We start from the raw sequence: 17,513 nt of genomic DNA on the forward strand, positions 1-17,513 counted from the left end.
ATCCAAAATTTGGGATCCTACCCCAGTGAGTACTTACAGTTTATAACATTTTCATGTTATCAAAAAATTGAGATCTTTTCCTAGAAACTATAGAAGGTGTATAACTTCTTCATGTTATCATACGTTGGGAATTTTCCCAAGAGAATACACTTGAATGATAACATTTTCATGTTATCATAAATAAGGATATTTCTCATAAATTATATCACAAGTTGGGATCCTCCCCAGTATATAACATTAACATGTTATCTATTGAACCTATGGTGTTACACGATAATTTTGTCAGAATCTATAACCTAAATAGGTTATCCTAAGGAGGGATTTCCCCTGTATGATCTAGGTTACTCATCTTTAAGGATCCTCATCTTATAGATTCTATTCATTAAGGATCCTTATCAACCCTTATTGGTAAAGAGACTCGTTATCAATCATGAACCGAAGTTCTCTCCTAAGCCGAGATTTATCCATAGCAAATTTCAAGACTTACAAAGAAAAAGCTTGGAGATAATCAAGTTCCAACTATCATTATTCTCAAAGAAATTTTGATAAAGTTTAAGGATCCTAAAATTTTTAGGATCCTAAACCAATTACTGATTTATGAACTTTCATCACTTTGGAGTCATTTGCTATTTTAAATTGATATTTTAAATTTTAAAGAATGTAAAAAACTCTTAAGAGTTACAAGTTAATCACCAAACTTCAAAAGAAACTTTTAGATTACTTAACAAAGCCAGTTCTTGTTTGTTTAACTAATTCAATCCTTATCAAACCGTTTTGTCTTAAAAAATATTCACTGTTTTTAGGATCCTACCTATGCAAGGATCTTAGTATCGTGTTATGCAGGATGCATAGAAAGATAAAGGAAAGATCAACCATTATATTCAAAATAATAAGGCCTGCAGCCATATAAGAGTCATGTGTTCACATCAAATGGTTATGCTACCCTAATCACCTGAAAGGCCTAGACCTTAGCCTGGTCATCATCAGCCTTCTTTTCTTCCCCCTAGTCAGCCACAGTATGTGATACTAGCTGGTGGTAGCATACTTTCCAGTTAATTTGGCCAGTACCTCGTGCCAAGCAAACATGTCCCAAGAACTTGTATTTATAAGATCCTCCGCAAGACGGATCATGGCATCCCAAACGACCACTGCAACACTGACCTTCGCATTGGAGGTCACTAACTCCATCTCGTGTAAGTTCTCCTCCTCTCACATAGCCTTCTCCTTTCTAACCAGCTCCACCCTCCTTAGAAGATCATCGTTGGTCGCCTTCCGCATCTTCTCCTATCCCTGAAGGGCATGATACGCCCTTTCCATCTGGATCCTTAGATCAGTAGAAACATTATCAGAGACCTATGAAAAACATATAGTAAGTCAGCCAAAAAAACAAAATCAAAAATGAAGTGAGAGTAAAATCAACACTTATAGCCTAGGAGAAAGAGACCAACTTCTAGAACACTTCCTCAGCTCCAATGTTCTCCAAGGATAAACCTGTATATTCAATAGTTTTCCTTTTCTGGGATCCCAGAGTCTTCACTGTCAAGTCCATGGTTGATCTTTTAGGAGGAAGAGAATACAAAATCTTCTCCTTCTTTACCACCAGTTGATCCCCCAACAATGTTGTATCAAGATCAACAAGATTAAATCGGGTACTAGAGCAAGTGACTTTGGATCCTGTATATCGCAAAAGATTATTAAGGATCTTTATCACAAGAAAGAAAGAACTAAGGATCCTTACCTATCGACATGAGGTCAGTGGCAGAAGAGCTTTCCTTCAAGGTACTTTGATGAAATCGGAAGGATCTCTCAACTTCAGACAAGGCCAATAACTTCTCAATCGTCTCTTCAGAATCCTCAGCAACGGGAACAAGCTCCTCGAATTTAAAAGCTACTAAGAAACAATCAAAATAAGAATAATATTTCGGGATCACGAGGAAAATCACTAAAATCCTACCCTTCTTAACCCAATATGTGGGTAAGGGATCCCCATTGGAATAGGGTCACGTCTCACGAAGAAATATCTTCCTTTCCAAGCCCCATCATTATGCTTCGTTTTCAAGACTAGAGGGGATTTGAGAGTTATCACATTGAGGAGGAAACGAGAATTCCCAAAGGTTGTGACTTCATACACACAGACTAGTTCATAAAGGCTTATATCGAGGCCTTTTGAATGGTTTGCTTGGTCGATCCAATATTGGATCCTCCAGAAAATTGGCATGGCCTCGATACACGAAATCCTGGTCACCTTAAAGAATTCGGTGACGATCCTAGGGAATGGATATCTCAAGCCCAATGACAAAGGGTACTTAGGAAAACACATACACATGGGAGAAACAGAATCCGACTGAATTAGAGGATCGAAGGGCCTAAAAAATGCTTCGGTAGGAAAGGCTCCATTGAGTCTTAGAGACTCAATATCATCATCACCAAAAGAACATGTCTCCTCATAAGAGAGGATAACTTGGTAGATAAAATCATCGTCAGGGAGGGCCAATATGCTTTTACGAGAAAAAGGAATTTCTCGGCCCACGGTAGAAAGAATAAAAGCCTAGAAGAAAAAAGATAATTACCTTCTAAGTCGCAAGATAACACGAGAAAAGAAGAACAAGTAGAAGATTGTAGGACTGATTGCCTCTATTTATACTGAGAAACTAAGGCTAATTTGACTATTAACGGCTAGTTATCTACCCGTTGGATTTCAAAATTACCTAGCCATTAAGGGTTAATTCTTAAAATTACTCTTACCTAAGTTATTCCTTTAATAACGGTCATTTTCTGTCCATAACTAACACGTGCACATAAGTAGTCAAGGGAAGACCAATTCTCAATGAAGAATCATCTCAACTATGCTAAAGACCGGTATACTTGGCCAAATAGCATTCGTGAAGATGGTCATAAGGGATCCTGGAAATATCGGACATCTTGTTGACTAGTTTAGACTATAAATTGACACTTGTATTCTACAATCAATACATTGTTTTTTAGTAGAAGCTGACTCTACGAGATTGATCACTTGCTCGTACTCAAATATTCTCTATAAACATCTTTTTACATTAATAAAATCATCAAGGCAGGTGATCATTATCACTTCTCAAGGTTTTGTGTCGGAGATCCTAGCAAGGATCAAGGGCTTTCCTTGTAAACCACTGTGTCGCTTTCTTTTATCATTTTCTATTACATAATCTGAACATCACAGCCTCTCATTCAATTTGTTTGATTAGTAGTTGTGTAATTTTTGACCAAAAGATATCTCTCTAATAAACATTATCAAAATGTTTCAGGTTGGAAAGATCCTAAAGATTCAACAAGTGTTTGAAGAATCAGATGTTGGAGCACTTGATGTTGTCATGGAGCACTTGTTGTATATATAGAACACTAGAAGTTTACTTAGAACACTTGTTGTAGACATGGAGCACTAGAAGTTTACTTGGAGCACTTGTCGAACATAGAGCACTTGCAGCTTACATGGAGCACCTGCTGAAAGCAAGTTGGATCAACATGATCTCAGATGACACATCTAGATCATATGTGGAGCATCAAGACATTGAAGGATCATATGGAATATTGATGAATCATCAGAAACATTGTTGGATCATCCACAACTCTATGGCTTAAGATGGTAATGGATCAACATGAATACTTGTCAGCTCATCTGAAGTCAATGGATCGACATGATCACATTGATGGCTCAACAAGATTGCACATGGCACATCATGCACAATGAAGGCACGTCCAAATACTCAATGGTAGATGCATTTTATTTATGGTTAATCATGAACACATGGTTGTATATCTTCAAGTTCAAGACATATTCCAACATAAAAGAAACAACTCAACTTGATCAATGACACTTCTGGAAGTTGATGACATCTTAAATGACAATGGAGCAACATGATGCTCATATTTCTGATCATATTTTCAATTCTGATCAATATGGCTCAAGAAACATGAAGACTCAAAACTTTGATGGAACCCTAACGAAATTGCAATATTCCATCCATTCTTCGCTACGTAGGGCAAAGGTGTCAAATGATGACTAAGTCATGATGAGTGTCAACACCTGATTGGTCAAGCCATGTCATGGGCTTTTCCAATGTCTATAAATAGGCCCCTTCGGCTCCCTTATAAAGTTGCTCAACTCTGATCATTCTGTTCGTTCCCTACTCACTCTACCCATTTTGCTCCTTAGACTAGTTTTTAGAGAGCTATTTGAGTGTGTTAGTTTGTTTACCATTCAAAAACTTGTAACTTAAACTTTATGAATACAATACACTTTTGAATCATTGATCTTGAACATAGAAAAATGTTTTTATCATTAACTTGGTGATTCGCAACTCTTTATTTTCCGGATTACTTGCCACTTGATGATTCTGAAACTTTGTTTCAATATTTTCAACACTTGGACTCTTCTAGTTTAGGTTTACTAATCTTTCCTATCTTTTCAGTTGGTATCAGAGCAAATGAAATTTTCTCATATTTTCAGTTGGTATCAGAGCTCGTGTGATAGAATTTGAGACTTAGAAAAATTTTCACAATTTTTTTGAAGTTTCAAACTAGTGTCAGTTGTTCTCAATGGCAAGTGTGAATCAAAACCAAAATGTTCTCTATGTAGTTTCAGTTGCAAACAGTCTTGGAGCAGGAAATCGTGCACCTATCCTTGTGCTAAGTGAATACACTTCATGGGTAGATCACATCAAGTATTACCTGGAAGGTCATGAATCTAGTATCTGGACCTTCATTAGAGTTCCTGAAGCACATGTCTCTCCTAAAACCTCCAAAGTTAATTCTGGATCTGTTTCATCTGCTGCTCAACTTTGTGAGAGGAAAATCAAGTAGTTTCAGGATAAGGCAATGCAAGATATCTTAGCTAGAATTGATCATGACATCTATTAGCAACTTCCTGATGAAGATAAGAGTTCACCCTTCAACATCTTGAATGCACTCAAGAAACAATTCGAGCGAACTGACAAGATTCTTCCAAACAGGAAGAAATTCGCATTGATAGATATGGACAACTTCAAAATGTTACCTCATGCAACTCTCTTTAATATATATTCCAGGTACAAAATTGTTGTCAATGGGTTGAAGAAGCTCAAAGGCTAAAGATTGCAATAGGATTTAGAGCTAAAATTCTTGAACCGTCAATCTCCTAAGTAGGATACAGTGCACATGATCATACTACAAACCACAACAAATTTAGACACCATGTCTTTGTTTGATCTATATGTTGAACTACAACAACATGAGAAAAAATTCAACAAGCTAACTCAAGTAACTCCCTTTGATAATTAAGGACTTGCCTTGGGAAATTCAACACCCATGGCAAGTGATTCTAAAAACTTGATTGCACATCATAATCCAATCCCAAAACACTTCACTGACCAGTTTGCCAACCAAGTATATGGAGCATATCCTTTTTGAAGTTCGAGTATGGCTCAAAAGTACAGTTAGAATCCTTACATGCCAACTCAACAACCTTTTTAAATAGCAAATGGGTACATTAAAAATCATCAAGCTTTCATTGGAACCATAATGGAATCTCCTCAAATCAATGAGGAAAGTGATTATAAAGAATGCTTAGCACTCTTGACCAAGTTCAATCCTAAATTTAAGAAGTTTATGAACAAGCCAACATGGAACTTCAGAGCACAAAGTTATCAGAAACCCCAACACTATCATCAGAACTCTGGAAGCTTCCAAGGAGAAAACAACAATCAACAAAGCCTCAACTCTCAGAATTTAAATTTTGGATGTTGCAACTCTCAAAGGAGGAACACACGAGTCCATGATAACAAGTCGAAGTCCTATGATGATAATGAAATAATTAGGTGCCGCAACTATCAAGGTGAAAATCACTTTGCTAAGGATTTCAAAATGAATAATAAGAAGGTCAAAGATGAAGCATACTACCTTTAGAGAGTTGAAGAACTCAAGAAGAAATAAAAGGAAATAGCCTTCATGGTCATGGAAACTCCAAATGCGGAAGTCTAGGAAATAGATGTTGAAGTGGATCAAGCGGAAAAAATAGAACCCTACAAAAACTACTTCTGCTTCATGGCTAACAATGAAAAAGAGCCTTCTCCTCTCCATTAATAAGTTGTTGAGAAGCTACACTTTAGGCTTCATGATAATTATTTAATAACTGAGCCTTCTCCTCTCCACTAACGACACATATCTAGAGCAAAACATCTCCGAGAACTGCTCCCAAGACAAAACAACTCTCTACTCAGTCGAATATGAACTAGTAGCAACTAGCCACTAATCCTTTGCTCCGGACCTCAGGAGGTTCATAGCGCACCTTACCTTTTAGTTAGTTAGGAAAGATCAAGTGAAGAAACACCCCTCAATTTTAGACAACCACTAAGTAGTTGTCGTTATTGGGACAACAGCTTCAGACAAAGCAACATAGACTTCATCAAAATAATCCACAGTAGCAGTCTTAATAAACCCAGATTTCTCTGAAAACTATGGTCGGATGTGAGCAACAACCTCCTCCTGAAGAATCTTCCAAATCCCAACCTCAGACACAATTGAACCACCCTGATTTCCAGCTCCCGATCCCGATGTGGATCCAACCTCAAATCGTCTTGTTATAACCATACTAAAAAAACAAGGGATGTATCATATAACATGTATATCATAGCCAGGGAACCAACTCCCAACAAAGCCCTAGGGGTTATGACTTCCCTATTACGTGTATAGGTCCTACGCTTTCAGTAGTACGGGACCATAATACCTTCAACATCTACTTGTATTTATCGCAACGATCATCACAACAAGACTAATAATACATACTAGCATAAACATACACGAAATCCTCATAGCCTAGAGGAAGGCTAAACATCTCGAATTTGACTAGCTGACCCCACACAACTCATCAATGAAACTTCCACCAACCTTGCAACACTCGTATATGATAATCATACATAACACTGGACCCTATAGATAGTCGAATATATGATCCTTCCTTAAGCCCTTCATCAGACAATAAGAGGAAGTAAGGCCAAACCAAACATTCTCAAGCTATAGAATCTTAGTTATGTATAACCATGAGGCATACACTAAGAACCTACGGTAATGATGTCAATTTCATATGAAGAAGAACCCTAGGCTATCAGACATCATTTAATCAGGCAATTCTATCATGCAAATTCATGAAGATACCTAGCCTATAAGTAGCATGCTATTCTAACATATCAGAATATCAAATAACAATGTATTTATTTTTTGTCTACTTACTATCTCCGGCTGATCGTACACATCGCATCCTCCTTGATTATTTTGAAAATACTTTGAAAATCGTTTTTAAAATCTTCTTCCGTAGTTTGAGACTGGATTCACACGAGTGTTCCTCCAATTCACTCAAACCAAGGCTCTGATACCAACTTGTAACATCCCTAAAAGTCATGAAAATTTAAACTTTTAAAACCAACCCAAAACCGTAAATTGTTTACAACATAGTTTTCAAAAATGTTCAATATCAATGTTTCCCAAATATCACAAGTCAAAACATGAGGATGTGTACGGTCACGCCTTCACCTTCCCTCGATCGCCTGAAGTACCTGAAACATAACCTAAAATTGTAAGCCTAAAGCTTAGTGAGTTCACCCAAAGTACCAACACATAAACAGAAAAAAATTACAGTTAATAGCATGCAATGGGCCCACAACTAAAACACTGGATTACTCTTGAGCCCATAGCATAAGTCTGGCTTGCTGTTGGGGCCCATAGATTATCTTTGGCTTGCTCCCCGCCCAGATCAATCCTCGAACTGAATACCACCAAGCCTTCAGTATGAGTCTGGAATGCCCTACCCATCCCTCGACTCGTATCAGAAATACATATGAGCCCTCAATATGAGTTTGGCATGCCCTACCCGACCCTCAGCTCATATTTGCATTGCTCTAGGATTTGTTCGCTACCGCACGGAGCAGTACAGCCTCAACCCAACCCACACAATATGTTGAAATATAAAAGACTATAACATATACAGATACCCATACACACAGTATCATAGGTAGTCCTACTGATCTACCAAACTAGCATATCAAAACTCGCATGCATATCTATTACATACTCATCATATCAATGAATATCAGGTTATCAAACCAATAAGCTAGCCTTGGTACCTTCGACCCATAAATGAAGTAAGGAAAACTCACCTTGCAAAATGAATAGAAGTTGATAAGTTCCCGACTCTGAATCTCATCCTTCTAACTAACACCTTGAAATGATGGAGAATGGTGCAAAGCTTCGAGATCCAAGATGCTTCTTCCCTCCAAGATGAGCTTGGTTCATTCCTTCTTCTTCTAAGAGCATATACACACACTTTAATGCTTGAAATGGCTTCACAAGGTGGTCCTAAGGTTATAATCATGAAAGAGAGGGTAGGGTTGTTAAGATGAAAGGAAATGAGGCCTTAAGGATGCTTAAATACCTGCCAAACCCTAAAAAATTAGGGTTTCCTCATTTAGATAGTATGCCCTGTGTACATAGATTTATTCCCAACGTACTAGGGCGTTCTGTAGTACACTTAACGTACACACTGATACACATGGCGTACTCCACCGTGCCAAAATTACGAAAATGCCACTAGGGCTCCAATGCATATTTTCTTTGACTTAGGGACCAAAAGGCAATATAATAAAATTAAAGTGTGGAAATTTAAAGTACCTTAACATCTAGATGTTACAAAAACTATAGGTTTCCAATGATCAATTAGTTCAGGGGAAATACTCAGTTTCCTATGTTTGATCAATTTGGAATTCCTATGAACTATGGATTTTCTTCTTTGGGAATTCCTACCCAGTTCACTAACTCATCATCTTTCCCACAAACCAAACCTCAAAAGAAGGCCACTAAGAAATCCAAAAACTAGGTATTTGAAACACAAACAAAACCCAAAAGGTTAATGATAAATACGAAAGAATGTCCCAACTCCAATAACTCCGAAGAAAGCTAACACTCAAGGATCCAAACAAACATGAGTACCTAAACCATCTCTCTAAATGCGGGCTTATTGTGTGCCGAAGTACCACATGATAGTACATGGTGCATTGATAGTGGATGTTCTACGCACATAACCAAGCACAAAGGTTACCTCATACATTTCAAGATCACAATGCCAGGTTAGTATGTTACTTTCAGAAACAACATGAAGGGAGAAGTTATGGGACATGGAGACTTATCGAACATGAACTTTACCGTTAAACGTGTATCATAGTAGATGGTCTTAAACATAACCTTATCAGTGTTGCAAAATGTGTGACAATGATCATGACATTTTGTTCACCAAAACCAAGAGTTTGATTATAGATACCAACAAGTTCATCCTTGTTGATTCGCAAAGAAGACTCTCTTACTTCCATCAACTTCGAAGAAAGCTAACACTCAAGGATCCAAACACACATGTTTACCTAGACATTATCTCTAAATGTAGGCTTTTTGTGCTGAGGTGCAACATGATAATACATGGTGCATTGACTATGTGACAAATATCAGTGTTGCAAAACTATGTGACAACTCAACCCTTAGCCCTAGAATGAAAACTTCATAAAAATAACTTCTCATGATGTCTCTCAACCTCATTAATGATAAAAATAAAAAAAAATAAAAAAAAACTCCAGTTCCACGAAAGATTAGGTTGAGTGAGAACCATCTTCGAATGATTCTACTCCTAAAAGTCTTTTTGAATCTTCTGAACCATCTACCCTAACCTCCCATCATCAATCTAGACCAGTCATAACACCATTCACATACACTTAACACACACATATACATATATATATATATATATATATATATATATATATATATATATATATACATACATATACATATATATATATATATATAACCATATATTGCTTGCACAACGTATATTATATAATATTATCGCATATATATATATATATATATATGTATCTATATATATATATATATATATATATATATATATATATATAGATATACATATATATATATATATATATATTCATATATATATATAACATATATTCCTGATAATATGCATTTAATTCGCATATAAGCTTCCAACTGATATTTAATACTTTTAATAAAGATTTGTATTAAAATCATGTTCTTGAAAGTTATTGTGATGTCAGTTGATTGAGGTGCAAGATCCACAGAAAAATTAGCTCCTCATCTAATACTTTAGTTTTCCCTTTTTAAACGACCTAAATATGAATATTACTATGCTTCAGTATTCATTTGTGTTTATAAGGTTATATTAATCATTTCTGGATTATTCAATAGTCCCAAAGAATACCAAGTTCTATCAAATAAGAAATAACTATGTAAGATCTTCGTGGAGTTAGGACCCGTTTGATATAAAGATGAGCCATTTGGAAAAATCCAATTTATACACCTCACATATCTATCGTAGACATCATTTTTATAAGTAGAACTATCAGTAGTTTAACTAGAATAATTAATCAATCCTATTTGTAGGTTCATAATAATGATTATGAATATGAATATAAGTTACACTTAAAGTGTAGCAAGTATAACTCAACTTATATGGTAGAGATAGTTCAGAAAGTAATAAGTAGAATTTTGACTCTAAAATCTATTTTAACTGAGCCTTCCATTGCTGTAGAACTTCATTAAGAACTTTTAAAAACTCCTACATTCTGGTGTCGAGGTGCAGAAAATGTTTGAAAGAAAGATGGGAGAAAGTTGGGTGAAATGAGCAAAAATTTAGAAGTATATATATATATATATATATATATATATATATATATATATATATATATATATATATTGAGGATGATCTTGCCATGACTGGTGACATGACAGCCTCTCCTTTCGCCACGTGTCACAACCTCTCCTTTCACCGCGTGTCAAGTTCAGGGAGGAAGGGATGTGTCCAATTGCACCAAATTTCACATATTCTTATGGCACCAAGTGTCGAAATTTTTTGGTCCACATCATCATTGAGACTTGGTCTTTAGATCTGCCATGTTTCTCCCACTGGCTGGTGCCATGTGTCCTTCATCTTGTAATTTTTCAAGATATCTGAAAAATCATAAGTTTCTCATACATGATCCATTTATGATGTTCTTTGTATCCTCATTTTCATATCGATGAGCACTACAACCCTGTTTTATATTTTGTCGGTTAATTCACGTTCTATTTTTATTTTACAGTCTGTAAAGAGTTAACTGTAAAAGACTTTGTGAAATTCATATCTCCTTCATACTAGCTCCGTTCTCGACGTTCTTCACATCGAGAAATTTCTATTTATGTTGACGTCACATTTCATTTATATCATTTTGTCTAACAAGTAACCAATATTCGTTTTGTATTCTGTGACACATACAATTGTACTGTATCGAATGCGAAACTTCAAAAAATCATAACTTCTTCACACGAAGTCAGATGTTGGTTTTCTCTATACATACGAGTTTGTAATCATGACCACTACGACTTTCGTTAAGATTGTTTATCATAAATAATCTTCTATTTAAAATGTTATTTTATTCCTCAACGATAAATTTATAATAATATTTTTTTATAATATTTGCTCACATAACGTGTATACAATAAATAAATATTTATATGGTCCTTAATGCGTATGAACAATTATTATTTATTTATTTATTACCAATTATGCTATTTGAGTATTTAGATTATTCAATAAAATGAATAATCTCTTAAACGCGTACATCGACTTTGCGGGCATTACAAATGAGCAGAAGCAGTGAAAGTACGTCATTACATTTACGGATGACTTTAGTAGATCTGGATATGTGTATCTCATGAAACACAAACATGAAGACTTTTAAATCTTCAAGGTATTCCAAAATGAAGTACAAAATCAGCTGGACAAATCGTTAATGTTATATGATTGGATCGTGATGGTGAATATCTAAGTTGGGAATTTGATGAACATCTTAAGAATTGTGGCATAGTGTGAAAACTCACTCCACCTAAAATTCCACAACATAATGGTGTTTCCGAGAAGAGAAATCATACTTTATGTGATATGGTACAATCAATGATGAGTCATAATTCCCTTCCTTATTCTTTCTTATTCCCTCAAAATCGGAGCCTAAATTGTAAACGTGGTCATAACTTAAAAGATTAGAGAGAATCTATACGAGTTATGGCATGGAAAGAATCCATTAATTTCTCACCTAAAGATTTGGGGTTGTGAAGTCTATGTTAAAAGTGAAACTTCTAACAAGCTTGAACCTATAACTCAAAAGTGTATCTGTGTCCGTGCAACATCCTATTTCTTTTCATTTCTTATTTTAGGGTCATGGGCTAGAAGTCGATTGTGTAAAGACATTGGGCCTTAAGGACGAAAAATTTAGCCCTTTTTTAAGGAGGTAATGATGGTTAAGAGATTTAACCCTTGAACTGCATATTGGGCCAAAGGGTAGAAAGGGAAACAACATAGGCTGGGTTCTTACATGAAATATAGATTTTTGTTCGAGAAGTTTTTAGTCCAAGATATCCAATTATTCCCAAAATAAATTCCAATTAATTTGTGATTATTTATTAATTAAATAATATGATATCTAATTAATATATTATTTTCATAATACATTAATAAACCATTTATTTAATTTATTATTCACCTAATAAATTAATCTCACTCTCTCTCTCTCTCTCTAAAAGTCATCATTTCTAATTGCTAGGTTTGAGGGAAACCCCAAAGGACTTTGCTAATATCAATTCAAGTATATACCAATTATAGTTATGGTTTCAGACACCGAATCCAACAGTTTCCCACTTGGATAAGTCTGTAACTATAATTGCCAATATAACTTCTAACTGATCAGCAATTTGTAGCTTCCAAAAACGATTGTCGAACTCTGACCCAGTCAACTACGTGTCCTATGATAAGTGATCAAATAATCCTCCATTCTGCAAGATATCAGTCAGACATGAGTCATGGAACATAATCAATTTCATTGTCTAATACTTTGTTTCCTGATTTCTGATTTTTAATAACATAGAACTTCAAATCGAACACATCAATGTACACCTGGCCAGGCCCGACACTATAAATCAACATCAAATCACTGAGGGGACCAAAGATATTGCTTTTCCCGTTAGGGCAAAAGGAATGAATAAACTTTGAATTATACGCTTGCTCCATTTACTCATCAATTCATGCACAACAATATGTTTTATAACATCAAGTTACTGATATGTTTACCTATCATCAATGAACAACTTATTTGTAAACCACAACTCATATATCTCCGTTTTAAGATAATAAGTTGTTATCATCTCTAAATTACTTTTGATAAATTCCATGAAGTAATTCTTTGAGCATGGGTTAATCCAATACTTAAATCATCATTCTAAATACTCATGAACATTGTAGCAATACCACTCCTATGTTTAAAACTCTATAGATAATCTACAATTTAATTCATGACAGTCTTAATTCACTAATCACTTAAATAAGTATGATTGATTGTGGACTTTTAAATAATTGAATTATTCAGGAAGTAAAACACGCAAACATGAAACACAAGAATAAACAATTTACAAAAGGTGGTAAACAAACTCATAAATAATTCTCTATTATTTAATCACCAAAAGTCAATTAGATTCACTTTGTTACAAGTTTAAAACAAACTATCTAACTACTAAACCAAATATCATCTCTCAGACCAATGCTCCTAGCATGTTGAATATGTTTAACCCTACTCAGACTCTTTGTGAGTGGATCTGTAGGATTCTCTTCAGATGATACAGTCTTCACTATGCGGCGACTTTCTTATACTCTATGGATGATAAAATGGTATGTTCTATCGATATGTATTCATTTTCCATGATCTCTTGGTTCCTTTGTCAAGGAAATCACTCCTTCATTATCACATAAAATTTACATTGGCTCGTTGATGGCTGGCATGACTCAAAGATCTCTGATGAAGTTATTCAACCAAACTGCCTCCTTGATGCTACGCTTACCGCTATGTACTGTATTCACAAGTCGAATCAACTACTGTCTCTTGCTTGAAACTTTCCAAGTAACAGCTCTTCCATTCAAGGTAAACACCCAGCCAGATTGAGAACATAAATTGTCTCTGTCTGTTTGAAGGTTGGTGTTATTATACCAAGTTACTCTCAACATATCACTACCACCAAGTACTAGGACCCAGTCCTTAGGCCTTTGCAGATACATAAGAATATTATTAATTGCTATCCAATGAGCTTTACCTGGATTTCCCTAATAATGACTGACAATGCTCAAAGAAAGACACATCAATGCAAGTACATGTCATAGAAAACATTATTGATCCAACGGCGGAAGCATATGGAACTCTACTCTTGTCTGCTATCTACATCGATACTCGGACTCTAAGTCTTATTCAGTTTGGTATTACTTTGGATGGGCAGTTCTCCATTATTGGAATTCTCCATACTAAAAGTTTTTAGCACCTTTTCCAAGTATGTATTCTGACTAAGTCCAATTAGTATTTTACTCATGTGTCTCAAAATATTTATCCCTAGAATATAGGCAACATATTCTAGATCCTTCATAGCGAAATATTTTCCAAGCCAAGATTTGACTTCTTGTAAATTTGGAATGTCGTTTCCTGTATGAAGTATACTATCGAGATACAATACCGGGAAGGTTGATATACTCCAACTAGCTTTGACATATACACATGACTCGTCTTCACTTCTAGAGAAACCAAAGTCCTTGACTTTTTTGTTGAAGCAAAGATTCCATCTGCGAGAAGCTTGTTTCAATCCATATATTGATTTCTCAAGCTTACACACTCCATTGGGAAACTGAACATCAACAAAACCCTCCTGGGTCACTCATGTAAACATCCTCATCCAACTTCCCATTGAGGATAGCGGTTTTGGCATCCATCTACCAAATTTCAAAGTCATGAAATGCAGTTATGGTGTGCATTATCCTAATAGATTTTATATTAGCTAGTGGTGAGAAGTTCTCATCATAGTCAACCCCTAGGGTTTGAGTAAAGTCATTCATAACTAGTCAAACCTTGTAAATGTGTACCTTTCGATCCATGTTGGTCTTCTTCTTGAAGATCCATTTGCACCCAACTATCTTACGACCTCGTACATCATCAACTAAATTCCAAACTTGGTAGTCATACATGGACTTGATCTTGCTGTCCATTGCCTCTTGCCATTTGGCTCCCATAGGGCTAAACATTTTGTCCTTGTTGCTAGTTGGTTCATCAAAAATTACCAGTGTACTATCATTGATAAATGTATCACCATCTATAGTAATATGGAAACCATAGAACTCAGGTGGCATTCTAACTCTACTAGAACGCCTAAGAGGTAATGAATTGTTAACTAGTTCTATTGTAATCCCTTCCTCTGGTTGAACCCTAGCGTTTTAAGAGGCACCTTCATTGTTTATTTTCTTAAATCTCTTCAAGATCAATGGTGCTCCCACAATCCTCTTTGCATATGAGCTCTCTCTTACAAAAGACTCCTCTTCGTGCTCCAAAGAACATGTTCTTACTAGGTCTGTAGAACAAATACCCAAAGGACTTCTATAGGTATCTTGTGAAAACATATCTCTCTCTTCGAGGTTCAAGCTTTTCGTGAGCCTCTCATCTAACGAATGCTTCACAACCCCAAACCTTGATATGCTATAACGAGAGAACCTTCCTTGTCCACATCTCATGAGGTGTTTTAGCAACCTTCTTAGTTGGGACAATATTAAGAATGTGGGCGGAAGTCTCTAAGGTATACCCCTAGAATGAAATTTAAAGAGAAGCTCAACTCATCATGGAACAAACTATGTCCAACAAGGTTCGATTGAGCCTTTCAGCCACACCATCAAGTTGTCGTGTCCTGGGAGGTGTAAATTGTGAAACTATTCCATATTCCTTAAGGTAGTCGAGAAGCTCGATACTAAGATACTCTCCACCTCTATCTTATCAGAGCATCTTTATCTTCTTGCCCAGTTGATTCTCGACTTCATGTTTAAACTCTTTGAACTTTTCAAAGGTTTTTGTCTTGTTATTGATTAAGTAGATATAGCCATATCTGCTATGATCATCAGTGAAAGTAACATAAAATTAGTTAATATCCATTATGGATGATCTAAAGGGCCGATACACCTCTATGTGTATGAGATCAACAAACCTACATCTCTTTCACAAGATCCAGTGAATGGTGATTTTGTCATCTTACCCAAAATACAAGATCCACATGTATCATCTGACATTAGGTCAAATGATTCCAATACTCCATCCTTTTGGAGTTAGATGATGCGTTTCTTGTTAATGTTTCCAAGATGATAATTCCACAAGCATGCTTTGTTTATACCGTTATATGAATCATTTTGAAATACACTATTGCCTAAATTGTCTACACACATCAGAGCTTCATACACACCATCTCAAGGTAAAGCTTCAAAATAATAATAAAAAATAGCATTTTGTAAGCAGAAATAGAATGTTTCTCATCATTAAAATATTATCTAAAACCTTTTCTGAATAATGCATGAAAATAAATAAAAATCATGTAATTTCTGATGAGTAGCAACAATTCAATAAAACTAAACTGACACCATCACTAAGAACTAGACTATAATTTCCAATCTTGGTGACAGGTGAAAATTTCCTATTCCCCATGATCAAGTTTATTCTACCATCCTCCACTTCCTCACTTCTTCATAGCCCTTGCAAATCAGAATAAATGTGAAATATACATCCTGTTTCAAGGACCCAAAAACGAGAAAATGATGGGTTATTAGATAAGATAATGTATATAGCTGTAAAAGTTAGTTTCACCTTTCCATCCTTAATATCTTGTAGATACTTCGGGAAAATTCATTTCCAATTCCCTTTTTCGTTGCAATAAAGGCAAGTGGCCTCTTTGGGATTAGAAACAGGAGGAGCATTAGAACTGGATTTACCTTTGGGTCCATTGCTTGACGACCTAGCTTGAGACTTTCCCTTCCAGTTTTACTTTGGAGGACCTTTATTCTTCTTCCCCTTCCCTTGACCAATGGCCATAGTAGGAGCGGAGGCAATATTTTTCCCTTTATCCCTGCTTTAGCTATTCGCAGGAGGTTAAGCAATTGAGCAAAGGCGATCTCATTGTTGTCCAGATGGTAGGTCAAGATAAACTGATCATAACGATGGGTAAGAAGTTCAAGACTATATCAATACTCAACTCCTAATCAAAATGCACATTAAGCCTAACAAGGCGATCCATGTACCGTTGCATTATTTGTACGTGGGTGCTAATAGACTCTCCCTCTTTCAGTTTGCTTGCTATGAGGGACTTTACCACCTCATACTTTTCTTGACGAGCATGCTTATAGTACTTTTCAATAAGGTCCTTGTTCATCTCTTATGGCTAGTAATCCTCATAGAATATTTGAAACTAAGGGGTCAAGGTAGATAACATGATGCAAGCAACTTTTCTTGCATCATTGTAGTGCTTCTTGTAGGTAGTTAGTTCTTCAGGAGTGGCCTTGTCTTTGTCAATCTGTAACGACGTAAATTTTCAAACCAAAATTTTCAATT

The sequence above is a fragment of the Lactuca saligna genome, chromosome 1, assembly GCF_052625555.1.
Source record: "Lactuca saligna cultivar CGN05327 chromosome 1, ASM5262555v1, whole genome shotgun sequence".
NCBI lineage: Eukaryota > Viridiplantae > Streptophyta > Magnoliopsida > Asterales > Asteraceae > Lactuca > Lactuca saligna.